Consider the following 12,518-nt stretch of genomic DNA (forward strand, 5'->3'; position numbering starts at 1 on the left):
GGCTGACTTAATGTGTGCAACATTAAGAACATAATTTACTCGGCACGGTAACAAAATAATCGTCATAATAGCCCCCCACCCCAGTTTTAACAGGCCATAGATTATTTAACGGCTGAAGACCCCTGGGTAAAGAGGACTGCTTTCGCCTGGCGCCTGAAGACACGTAATGAAGCCTCTCTAGGGAGAGCCTTCCACAGATAGGGAGCCACCACTGATAAGGCCCCGCTTTTGGGTTGCCGCCCTCCGAACTTCTCATGAAGGACCTCAGATGATGATTGCAAGGCCCTGGTCAATTTGTATGAGGAGAGGCAGTTCTTAAGGTATTGAGGTCCTGAGCTGTGTAAGGCTTCATAGGTCAGAACCAGCACTTTAAATTGGGCCCGGACACTAACTGGAAGGCTTGGGAGAGCTCCAGTCCGCAGACACACCTCTCCTTTCCATTGGAACTAGACTCCGCAACTATGCTCCAACTGCTACACCAGCTTTTCCCATCCTTGGGTCCCCGGAGGTTGCTAGACTACAACTCCCATCATTTCTATCCAGCATGGCAATCGTCAGGGATGATGGGAGTTGTAGTCCAACAGCACCTGGGGGACGTCGATTCAACCCCAACAATTTTCTAGGTGTTGTTCTACCTGGAAAGGAGAAGCAAAGGCCTTTTGGGTAGGACCAAAGACCTTTTCACGCCAGCATCCTGTTTCTGGAGAGCACCCAACCCCACCTTCCTGAGAAGCCCAAAAGCAGCCAGGCCCTCTCTGGCTTAGAATACACACTCACCTGTGGCGACTCGGAAGCTTTTCTAGGCAACCCAACAGGGGACCTTTCCTGAGGCAGGACAAAAGGTGACTCTCCTATCCCTCTGTCCTGAATAAGACAAATGACAAATGCCAGCCCATCCGGGCCCGTCAATTTCAAGACGTTTTGCAGAGCGGGTGGCGCTGTGGGTTAAACCACTGAGCCTCTTGGGCTTGGCGATCAGAAGGTTGGTGGTTCGAGTCCCCGCAACGGGGTGAGCTCCCGTTGCTCGGTCCCTGCTCCTGCCAACCTAGCAGTTCAAAAGCACGTCAAAAGTGCAAGTACAGTGGTACCGCGGGTTAAGTACTTAATTCGTTCCAGAGGTCCGTTCTTAACCTGAAACTGTTCTTAACCTGGAGCACCACTTTAGCTAATGGGGCCTCCTGCAGCCGCCGCTGCGCCGCCGGAGCACGATTTCTGTTCTCATCCTGAAGCAAAGTTCTTAACCCGAGGTAATATTCCTGGGTTAGTGGAGTCTGTAACCTGAAGCGTATGTAACCTGAGGTACCACTGTAGATAAATAGGTACCGCTCCGGCTGGAAGGTAAATGGCATTTCTGTGCGCTGCTCTGGTTCACCAGAGCGGCTTAGTCATGCCGGCCACATGACCCGGAAGCTGAACGCCGGCTCCCTCAGCCAATAAAGCGAGATGAGCGCCGTAAACCCAGAGTCGGCCATGATTGGACCTAATGGTCAGGGGTCCCTTTACCCTTTACACACATTGCACCCAGGTAGCCAGAGGTCCCTCAGCTCCAAGTCCCGAGAAGGATGAACGCAGGCCGGCTTGCAATGCACAGAGAGAAGGCTGGGATCTGCCACATGGATTGTGTGCAGCGCAGCCTCGCCTGTGCATGGTCCAAGACTCTGGGGGAGCCACTCCCAGTGGCGTAGCGTGGGTTGTCAGAACCCGGGGCAAGGCAAGTAATTTGCGCCCCCTAACCCGTGGATTTGCGCCCCCTAACCCTAACCCCCAGATGTTGCGCCCGGTGCGGCCGGGCCCCCCCTGCACCCCCCACGCTATGCCACTGGCCACTCCTACCTGCTTTTGTCAACTCGCTTTGAAATATCACACACACACACCCAGCATCCTCCTGGATTGCTTGTGCAATGGGATGGGCTCAGTTTGCAAGCAATACGTCTGCCCCGGCCAGGGAGTGGTGCTTGCATGGAAATGCAGGAATGATGACCTCAAGCCTTACAGCAGCCTTCCTCAACCCGGCGCCCCCACTCTGACATTTCAGACTACAACTCCCACCAGCTCCAGCCAGCACCTGACGGGAACTGTAGTCCAAAACATCCGAGGGCCTCCTGGAAGTTGCTGACTCTCAGCCAGAGGTTCGAGACACATCTCGGCACACTTTCAAAAACAACATTTTATTATTGATTCCAATTTATTTGCACACCCGCCCACCCTTTACAACAAGGTCCCTGCGCTGGGTTACAGCAACCACAGCCCTAACATAAAAAAAAACACCAGTTTGAAACAAGCTAAAATGGCAGAACTAAAGGTGGGAATTAGCTGCGAGGAACTAATTCCCTGGGAATTAGCTCCAAGGAACGAAAGGGCGCTGACTTCTGACGAGAGGCGCTCAAGTCTTGCCAGGTCAGGAGGCGCTTCCCAGCTTACTTTCCTCCTTTTTATTCGTGAAATCTCCTTGCAGCGCCTCGGGTACTTCGTCGTAAACAACAAGAAAAAAACGATTTTTTATTTTTTTTTATAAACCCACAAACCGTCAACAGTGGGAGGAGCAGCTAGATTAAGAACAAAAGTCCGGCGGGGAGAAAGAGGGTCTTTTATTTTCTCCTTACCTGGCTCAGAAGGAGGGAGAAGGACGCGCTTTGGGGGGGGGATAGAATCCAGCCCCCTTTTATTCTGCCCCTCCTGCGAGAAAAGCGCCCGCAGCTGGCGCGCAAGGCGGGTGGGGCAGCTGGAAACCGACGCTGCTAAATCCTTGGAGGTGTCTCCAATGCGAGCTGGGGGTTTTTTTTGGGGGGGGGGGAGCTTAGATCTGCGCCCCACTGGAGAAAAGACCACCCCGGGTCATGCTCTGGTGGGGAGGGGGGGCGTCCGAGCCGGAGACTGCGGGGAAGGAGAGTTGCAGGATGGCGAGGCGCCGCTTGCAAGAAGAGCCGAGGATGGCGAGGGAGGCGCGTCGCCAGCTGCGCGCCCCGATCCGCGCACCTGCCCGCCGGAGCAGCTTCGGCCTCGCCCCTCCCGGCCTCCCCGGCGGCTCCTCCCCGCCCCGCTGGGCCGGCTCACCTGCCTGCTCCGCCTCGCGCAGCGCCGGCCCCCGGGGCTCCCCCATCCGGCCCCGGCGCGCCTCTGCTGCTGCTCCTTCTTTGGCGCGCCCGGGGCGCGGCAGGCAGGCAGGGCATCGCTGGGCTGCGCAGAAAGCGGACGGGGCCAGCCGGTCCTGGGCAGCAGCTGGCGCCCAGCTCGCGCTGGGTGGGTGGGGTGGCTGGGTGGGTCGGAGATGGCGAGGTCCCGGGGCCGATGGGAGTTGTAGTGCAGCACATCTGGCGAGCCGCTGGGAGTCGTAGTGAGATGCGCCTCCGGCGGCAGCGGGTCCCGGGAGGAGCGAAGCCAGGGGCGTTCTGCATGCGGAGCAGGTGTCCGAGGAAGGAGCAGAGGGCAAGATAATAATAATAATAATAATAATAATAATAATAATAATAATAATAATAATAATAATAATAATAATAATCCTCCAGAATCCTGTTCTCACATAATACCCCTAAGAACCTGGGAATCTGGGTAGACGCTCTCTGGAGCTGGAGGTTATAATAATAATAATTTAATAATAATTTATTATTTGTACCCCGCCCATCTGGCTGGGTTTCCCCAGCCACTCTGGGCAGCTTCCAACAAAGATGAAAAATACACTAAAATGTCACATATTAAAAACTTCCCTGAACAGGGCTGCCTTCAGATGTCTTCTAAATGTCAGGTAGTTGTTTATCGCTTTGACATCTGATGGGCGGGCGCCACTACCGAGAAGGCCCTCTGCCTGGTTCCCTGTAACTTGGCCTCTCGCAGTGAGGTGCAGGCAGAACTAAGCCCGTGCAAACGGCTCCTTTTGTTTAAATAAATAATAATAAGAAGAAGTTATTATTTGTACCCCGCCCATCTGGCTGGGTTTCCCCAGCCACTCTGGGCGGCTTCCAACAAAGACCAAAAATACACAAAATACATGTGCATCTTCCCATTGCTCATCAAACCAGGGCAATGGGCTCCCAGTGCAATAATTAAGGAAAAATATCTTCCCAGCCTTGACTTGAGGAGGCTTCGTTCCTGGGGCTGGATTCACTATGCTGGGGTGGCAATCAGCTTTCCAGACTCCTGGTTTGTTATTTATTTATTGCTTTATTTATTGCCTGTATATTCCACTTTAATAATAATAATAATAATAATAATAATAATAATTATTATTATTATTATTATTATTATTATTTACACCCCGCCCATCTGGCTCAGTTTCCCCAGCCACTCTGGGCAGCTCCCAATTGAGTGTTAAAAACAATACAGCATTAAATATTAAAAACTTCCCTAAACAGGGCTGCCTTCAGATGTCTTCTAAAGATAAGATAGCTGCTTATTTCCTTCACATTTGAAGGGAGGGCGTTCCGCAGGGCAGGCACCACTACCAAGAAGGCCCTCTGCCTGGTTCCTTGTAACCTCACTTATCGCAGTGAGGGAACCGCCAGAAGGCCCTCGGAGCTGGACCTCAGTGTCCGGGCTGGACGATGGGGGTGGAGACGCTCCTTCAAATATACTGGACAGTTGAGGGCTTTCAAGGTCAGCACCAACACTTTGAATTGTGCTCAGACACGTACTGGGAGCCAATGCAGATCTCTCAGGACTGGTGTTATGTGGTCCCGGCGGCCAAGGAAGGAGCTCGAGTTGGCAGACGTGAGTTTTCCCTGCCGTCATTTAATTCTCACAACAACCTTGCAGGATAGGTCAGGCAGAGAGTGAGTGACTGGACCCCAAGGTCAACCCAGTGAGCTTCGTGGCCAAGTGGGGGATTTGCACCTTGGTCTCTCTCCCAGATGACGGACTCTAACCACTGTACAACACTGCCTCGGTGTGTGTGTGACTTCTTCCCCAGAGCAAAAGGTGGCAGCCCAGAGAGAGAAATTGTTGAGGGTCCCAACGTCACCAGGATGGCAGGTGAGAGGGGCGGACTTGGGAACAAATTTCTCAGTCACCTCACTTGTCAGAAATCCATTTTACCCTATCGTAGACATTTATATACTAAGCACCACACAGAAATGGCAGGCCTCTTCTCTGATATTAGCTGCATAGTATATCTGTGTGCTTATTTATTTATGCCTCGGCTGAGAAAGGATATTGCAGAGTTAAAAATGTTCCAAAAAGGGCAGCTAAAATGATCCAGGGAATGGAGCCATTCCCCTAGGAGGAAAACCTACGGTGTTTGGTCCTTTTTAGTTTAGAGAAAATCTGAGAGGTGACACGACATAAGTTTATAAAATGATGCCAGACATGGAGAAGGTGGAAAGAGAACAGCTCTCCCCCCCCCAAAATACTAGAACTGCAGACAGATTCAAGAATCATAGAATTATAGGATTTGTAGAGTCAGAAGGTACCCCTAGAGTCATCTAGACCAACCTGCTGCAATGTAGGAATCTCAGCTAAAGCATCCGTGACGGAAGGCCGATAAAAGAAAGGACTTCTTCACATAGTAAGACTATGGAACTCTCTGCCACCACAGGCAATGACGGCAACCAACTTGGCATCATCATCATTTTTTATTTGTATACTGTCTTTCTATCTTACAATACTCAAGGCGGTTTACAAGCTGAAGAAACAAAAAATGTACATCTTATAGCCATCTAATGCAATACAAAAATTTGATAATAAAACATAACTTTAAGCAACCTACATAAAAAAAGAAACATTCAACCATCATTAGAATAACATAAAATAATAATATCAGCATATAAAAGTTAAACAGAGATTCACTCATAACAGTTACAATAAATAATTTATAAACTACAATACAGTGGTGCCTCGCAAGACGAAAAGAATCCGTTCTGTGATTCTCTTCGTCTAGCGGTTTTTTCGTCTTGCGAAGCAAGCCCATTGAAGGATTAGCAGATTAGCGCTATTAGCGGCTTTTAGCGTCTTATCTGCTGATCTGATCAGCTGATAAGCGGCTTAGCAGCTTAGGAAAAAGGGGGGGAGGGGAAAAAACCAGCAGGAACTCGCAAGACATTGTCGTCTTGCGAAGCAAGCCCATAGGAGATTCGTTTTGTGAAGCACCTCCAAAACGGAAAACTCTTTCGTCTAGCGAGTTTTCCGTCTTGCGAGGCATTCGTCTTGCGGGGCACCACTGTAAATAACACAACGGCAAGCCCCAGTACATCAAATAACACAATACAAATCGAGAAGCAGAGGCTAGAGGGGGGAGCAAGGCAGGTGGAAGGAGGCCTTGCCTGATGAAGTCTCTCCCCTCAGGCAAATTCATGGAGGAGAGGCCGGCATTGCAGGGGGTTGGACTAGATGACCTCTGGGAGACCCTTCCAACACAGAAATTCTATAATTCTGTGATGGCTACTGGCTACGAGGGCTCCGCTCTGCCTCCGCAGCTGGAGGCAGCAATTCGTCTGAACAGCAGTTACTGGAAGCCACAAGATGGGAGAGCGCTCCTGTGTTCGAATCCTGCTTGCGGGTTTCCCATAATGGGCATCTGGTGGGACACTGTGAGAACAGGAGGCTGGAACAGTTTCCCTCGGGAGGTTGCAGACTCTCCATGCTTAGAGGTCTTTAAGCAGAGGTTGGGTGGCCATCTGTTATGGATGTTTTAGCAGCGATTCCTGCCTTGCAGGGGGGTGGCAGTGCTGTTTTTCTGGGGGTATGCGAGGGTACGCAGTAGCAGCCCCTCTTTTTTTTTAGGGGGGGAGTTAAACAGTGTGACATTTACTGTAACAACTTCAAGGTGAGTACTGGCATTGATTTTTCTAGGGAAAATGAAATCTACTCAGAGTGAAGAGTGGATTTCATGCTCTTTATTCAGCTCATAGTGTTGAGGAGGAATGAATGTTCCTCCAGAATATCTGCTTTATATACATTATTTACACAATGGGCCCCACGTGATTGGCTAATTCCGGGATTCTCCTGTAGGCCAATCAGGTTGCGGATTCACTTCCACCTGGAGCTGGATCGGGTGGCTCCTGTGGACCAATCAGACTGCTGCATTTTGGATCCTATTCAACTCAGTACATAACAGAAAAAGCACTGGTTTTGGACTAGATTACTCTTGAGGTCCCTTCCAACTCTATGATTCTACAGTATGCCTAGATGGGCCCCCACTGATCTGATCCAGCAGAGATCTTCTGCTCTTATGACAGGCATGTTATCGGTATGAGCTTTCGTGTGCATGCACACTTCTTCAAATACTTTCTTCAGATACCTTCTTCAGATATTTTGTGCATGCACACAAAAGCTCATACCGATAACAAACTGAGTTGGTCTCTAAGGTGCTACTGGAAGGATTTTTTTTTGTTTTGTTTCGATTACGGCACACCAACACGGCTACTGACCTGTAACTAGAACGAGAAGAAAGCTACCAACCTGCAGCCTGGCTTCCTGCCTTCTACAGGTACCGGTAGTTCTGGATCCCTCCAAGGATCCCTTCCCACTGCCACCTTCCCGGATCCTCAAGGCCTCTCTCTGCCTGTGGGCAATTTGCAGGAACCAACAGAGCTCTGTGAAGAGCGAAAGATAGACTTATCCCGAAGCTACTTCAACCCGAAGTATGACTGTACCTAGCTTTATGAATTCCTAGAAAATCCATACTTTAACCGACTCTCCTAATTCCAGCGCCATTTTAACCCGGCTCTGACCCACGAGACTAGGGCCCCGCAGGACTTGATTTCCTTTCGCCGGGTCAATTTGAATTAGCCTGATCCTCTACAGTCATACCTCAGGTTACAGACGCTTCAGGCTGCTCGTTTTCGGGTGGCGCACCGCGCTGAACCCCAAAGTACCGGAACTGGTTACTTCCGGGTTTCGGAGCTCACGCATGCGCAGAAGCACAAAAAGCACACTTTGCACATGCACAGAAGCACTGAATTGCAACCCGCACATGCTCAGACACGGGTTGCAAATGCTGCAGATTGCGAACGTGCCTCCCACATGGATCACGTTCGCAACCCGAGCGTCCACTGTATACATAAATCCGGCACTGCTCCCACCCCCCTTCTGCCCCACTGACGGAGCAAGGCATTGTGGGAATCCCTGTGGGGGGAGAAGAATCAACACCCATTTCTGTGACTGGTGTTGAGTTTGCCCCACCACGTAAATGTAAAGTATTGCACTTGGGCAAAAAAATGAGAGGCACAAATACAAGATGGGTGACACCTGGCTTGAGAGCAGTACATGTGAAAAGGATCTAGGAGTCTTGGTTGACCACAAACTTGACATGAGCCAACAGTGTGACGCGGCAGCTAAAAAAGCCAATGCAATTCTGGGCCTCATCAATAGGAGTATAGCATCTAGATCAAGGGAAGTAATAGTGCCACTGTATTCTGCTCTGGTCAGACCTCACCTGGAGTACTGTGTCCAGTTCTGGGCACCACAGTTCAAGAAGGACACTGGCAAACTGGAACGTGTCCAGAGGAGGGCAACCAAAATGGTCAAAGGCCTGGAAACGATGCCTTATGAGGAACGGCTAAGGGAGCTGGGCATGTTTAGCCTGGAGAAGAGGAGGTTAAGGGGTGATATGATAGCCATGTTCAAATATATAAAAGGATGTCAGATAGAGGAGGGAGAAAGGTTGTTTTCTGCTGCTCCAGAGAAGCGGACACGGAGCAATGGATCCAAACTACAAGAAAGAAGATTCCACCTAAACATTAGGAAGAACTTCCTGACAGTAAGAGCTGTTTGACAGTGGAATTTGCTGCCTGGGAGTGTGGTGGAGTCTCCTACTTTGGAGGTCTTTAAGCAGAGGCTTGACAACCATATGTCAGGAGTGCTCTGATGGTGTTTCGTGCTTGGCAGGGGGTTGGACTCGATGGCCCTTGTGGTCTCTTCCAACTCTATGATTCTATGATTCTATGATTCTACGTGCCGCCACCCTCTGCCTTCCGGGCCCCTTCTGCTCAATCTCTCCCCTCCACAACCGCAGTCCCTGTTGGCACCGCAGACGTCACTGGGGAGGAGCAAAGGCTGCCCGGTGCCAGGCTAGGGAGCCACTCCCTGCCCCCGAAGGCCAGAAGCGAAGGCAGGCGGCTGACATCACAGCGCTGGCAGGGCAAGAGAGGGGCAGACTCAGCGGGAGATCTGAAGAAGCTCCGCAGGGTGGAGTCCCTGGCAGAAGGGGCAGCTGGCGAGGGGCCCGGGGCCCCCTCAGGGACTGCATCTCTCCCTTCTGCTTTGCAGTCTGGACTTTCAGATGCATCTCCTTCACTCAGAGCAGAATTTTATTATTTTAAAATGTACTTTTATGAAATATTTTCTTAGTTTACAAATGTATGTGCAATGTCTCTCGCTCTTTTTCTCTCTCCAAGTAACATTTTTTACAGATCAGTTTCATTTCTTGAGATTTGGAAGAGGGGGGGGAAGGTGGGTGGGGTGGGGGGATCAGGTGGTGATGATTCTATTTTGCTTTATGTAGGATTTGGTGTCAGCGTTGCTTGTGCAGGTTCTGTGCTGTTCGCTTGTGTTCCTTTGGTGGTGAGAGAGGTTGGGGTTGGCCTAGGGTGTGGCTGTTCATTTGTGGTTGGCTGTGGTGGTCTTTGTTTTCATGTGTGAATGGGGTGGGTGGGTGTTTTGGATCAGGTTAGCCACACTGATTTGTATGCTGTTGGTGGATTTTTGTCATTGTTTTGTTGGGCTGTGTATGTGATAAAGAGGAGCCGTACCGGGGTGAAGGCGTCTTCTATTTCTCCCCATGTCAGTTTCAGTTCATTGGTTAATTTTTCTAGTAGGGCTGTTTCCCATACTATTTGGCACCATTGGTCCATGCTTCCTCCTGACAGGTCTCTCCAATGTCTGGTTATGGTGTTTCTGGCTGCTGAAAGTAGGTGGGTTATCAGTTCTTTGTGGTGTAAATGGGCATTGTTGTCTTGGAAGTGTCAGATTCTCAGCCGCAGTCAGAGGTAACTGGCCTCACTCCAGGCATTCGGCTTGAGATCCTTGTTGACCTCCCCGTCTGCGTCTCCCGGCAGGATACAGGCAAGGTCACCAATCGGCGATCCCACTCAGCGTGAGAGGGACACACCTCTACCCCTCCTCCCTGGTTCCCTCAGGGAGGGGTAAAGAGACAGGCAGAAATCTATTTACATGTCTTTATTCCTGTCATTCCAGCAGTACAGAGAAATGCGTCTGCACAGTTCAATCTCCAACAGCAGAGAGATTAGCTCCACCCCTGTACTTCCAGTACAGGTCAGATGACACTCTGAGCTAACATCCGGTGCTCAGTACAGTGAATAGACTGCCCCTTTGTTCCAATAGTACAGTCCCAGACATCAACATCCTGTTTTGCATTCCAGACACCTGCAGCTGGCTTTCGCATTGCTGCTTTTTCCTGACAGGAAGATGTTTAGTAGGGCCAATTCTGGGATGGTTTTAATACTTGCTTAGTTGATTTACATATTTCTTGTATGGCTGCTGTCCAGAATAGTTGGATTTTGGGGCACTCCCACCACATGTGGAGGTATGTGCCTGTGGAGGTGCACCCTCTCCAGCATTTTGGTGAGGTTCCTGGGCATATTAGCGCTAGTTTTCACTCAGAACAGAATAAAACTGTGGAACTCCCTCCTGCAGGAGGCAGTGATGGCCATGAAATAAACAAATCAAGGTCTTATATATATAAAAAATGTTCATAAATGTACCAAGCAAACACATACATAAATATATAGTATAAACCACAGGTCTGAAGCAGCACAGGAAAACAGCCCTGGAACCATTGTGACTCCCAAACTTACTAAATGTTTTCTCTACAAGGTGAAAGGAAAATGGAAAAGCCTCCCCATTGTCTTTTCCTTCACAAATCCTGTCTTAAGGGTATGTCTGTGTATGAATAGGGTGAGCCTGTGACCTGGCTCAGGAACTATGTATTTATCATTACAAAAGACTGGCCAGGCTCCCCAGGGTATCCAATCAAGTAAGCATTAACAGGTGACCTGCCAGACAGGAGATAAACAATGCACTCAGATTTCTGCTGTAGACCGCTCTTTCTGTTATGTAGGTATGAACTAAGTACAGTGGTACCTCAGGTTACATACACTTCATGTTACATATGCTTCAGGTTACAGACTCCGCTAACCCAGAAATAGTGCTTCAGGTTAAGAACTTTGCTTCAGGATGAGAACAGAAATCGTGCTCCAGCGGCGCAGCAGCAGCAGGAGGCCCCATTAGCTAAAGTGGTGCTTCAGGTTAAGAACAGTTTCAGGTTAAGAACGGACCTCCGGAACGAATTAAGTACGTAACCAGAGGTACCACTGTATTTATCATTACAAAAGACTGGCCAAGCTCCCCAGGGTATCCAATCAAGTGAGCATTAACAGGTAACTTGCCAGACAGGAGGTAAACAACGCACTCAGATTTCTGTTGTAGACCGCCCTCTCTGTGATGTAGGTATGATGTGTCTGGGGGTGGTCTTGGACTCCAAGGTGGGCAATTTAAAGTGTCTCTATAAGGGCGGGCACACCTTGGTTCCGGGTCCTCCTCCTTTCCTGCATGTGAAGGGGGCACCCTGTTGCAACAGTTCAATAAAGATCAGGCTTACGAGCTGCTTTGCTTCTCAGTATTCTCTGCTTGGCCTCTGTTCTTTTCTCCGACCGATGGAGAACCTACAAAGGACTCTATAGAGGCTCTTGTGTCCCCCATAAGGGAATAAGGGCAGATTTTCATTTATTATAGCAGCCACCAACCTAGATGCCTTTAAGAGAGGATTAATGGAGAAGAAGCTACTAGCTCTGCTCTGCCAACATGTTCAGAAAAATAATAGGAGATGGGAATTCTCCTGTGCTTGTTACAGAAATGACCTGGGGGGGGGGCATATCTTTAAAGTTGTTACAGTGTTAGAGATATTATGCCTGAATGTATCCTTTTGACTTGACAGCTCAGGGAAGATACAGTACCTAGCTTTATAAATTCGTAGGAAATCCATACTTTAACCTCATTCCAGTGCCATTTTAACCCTTAAAGAAAGGTGAATTTGGGCTCCACCTCCCTCCACAAACCAAAAAGCAGGAAGTCACATGGGGCATCCTGCCATAATTCCCCAAGCGTGAGAGCAAATACACGGCCCCCCACCCAGGGAGTGACCAAGGGGGCAACACTGGACATCCGCAGAGGCAGTTGAGCAACTCAGGTGAAAGCCCATCTCCAGACCAGTCCTGAGCGCAAGAAGATGTCAAGAGTTTTATTGCTCTTTCCGCGATGGGTACTTAAGAGGTCCTTATTGTTAAAGCTCTGGTTTTCCCAGTAGTGATGTGTGGAAGTGAGAGCTGGACCATAAAGAAGGCTGATCGCTGAAGAATGGATGCTTTTGAATTATGGTGCTGGGGGAGACTCTTGAGAGTCCCATGGACTGCAAGAAGATCCAACCTCTCCATTCTGAAGGAAATCAGCCCTGAGTGCTCACTGGAAGGACAGATCCTGAAGCTGAGGCTCCAAGACTTTGGCCACCTCCTGAGAAGAGGAGACTCCTTGGAAAAGACCCTGATGTTGGGAAAGATGGAGGGCACAAGGAG

At 49.6% G+C, this 12,518-nt stretch overlaps 2 protein-coding genes across 4 annotated transcripts in view; one reads left to right on the plus strand and one right to left on the minus strand.

Annotated features, from left to right (window-relative positions):
* KLC3 (kinesin light chain 3) overlaps nt 1–3,188 on the minus strand; it is a 28,188-nt gene extending 25,000 nt beyond the window's left edge. For 2 of the 3 annotated variants that reach the window (XM_081200428.1, XM_081200423.1), the window contains exon 1: nt 2,604–2,987. The gene's annotated coding sequence lies outside the window, so the exon portion shown is untranslated. Of the gene's footprint in view, nt 1–2,603; nt 2,988–3,054 lie in introns of those variants that run through there. The other variant, XM_081200425.1, reaches the window with a different exon arrangement.
* PPP1R13L (protein phosphatase 1 regulatory subunit 13 like) overlaps nt 1–12,518 on the plus strand; it is a 228,261-nt gene that overhangs the window by 138,484 nt on the left and 77,259 nt on the right. The gene's annotated exons all lie outside the window — the stretch shown is intronic.

Source organism: Podarcis bocagei (assembly GCF_964188305.1).
Source record: "Podarcis bocagei genome assembly, chromosome: 7".
Taxonomy (NCBI): Eukaryota; Metazoa; Chordata; class Lepidosauria; order Squamata; family Lacertidae; genus Podarcis; species Podarcis bocagei.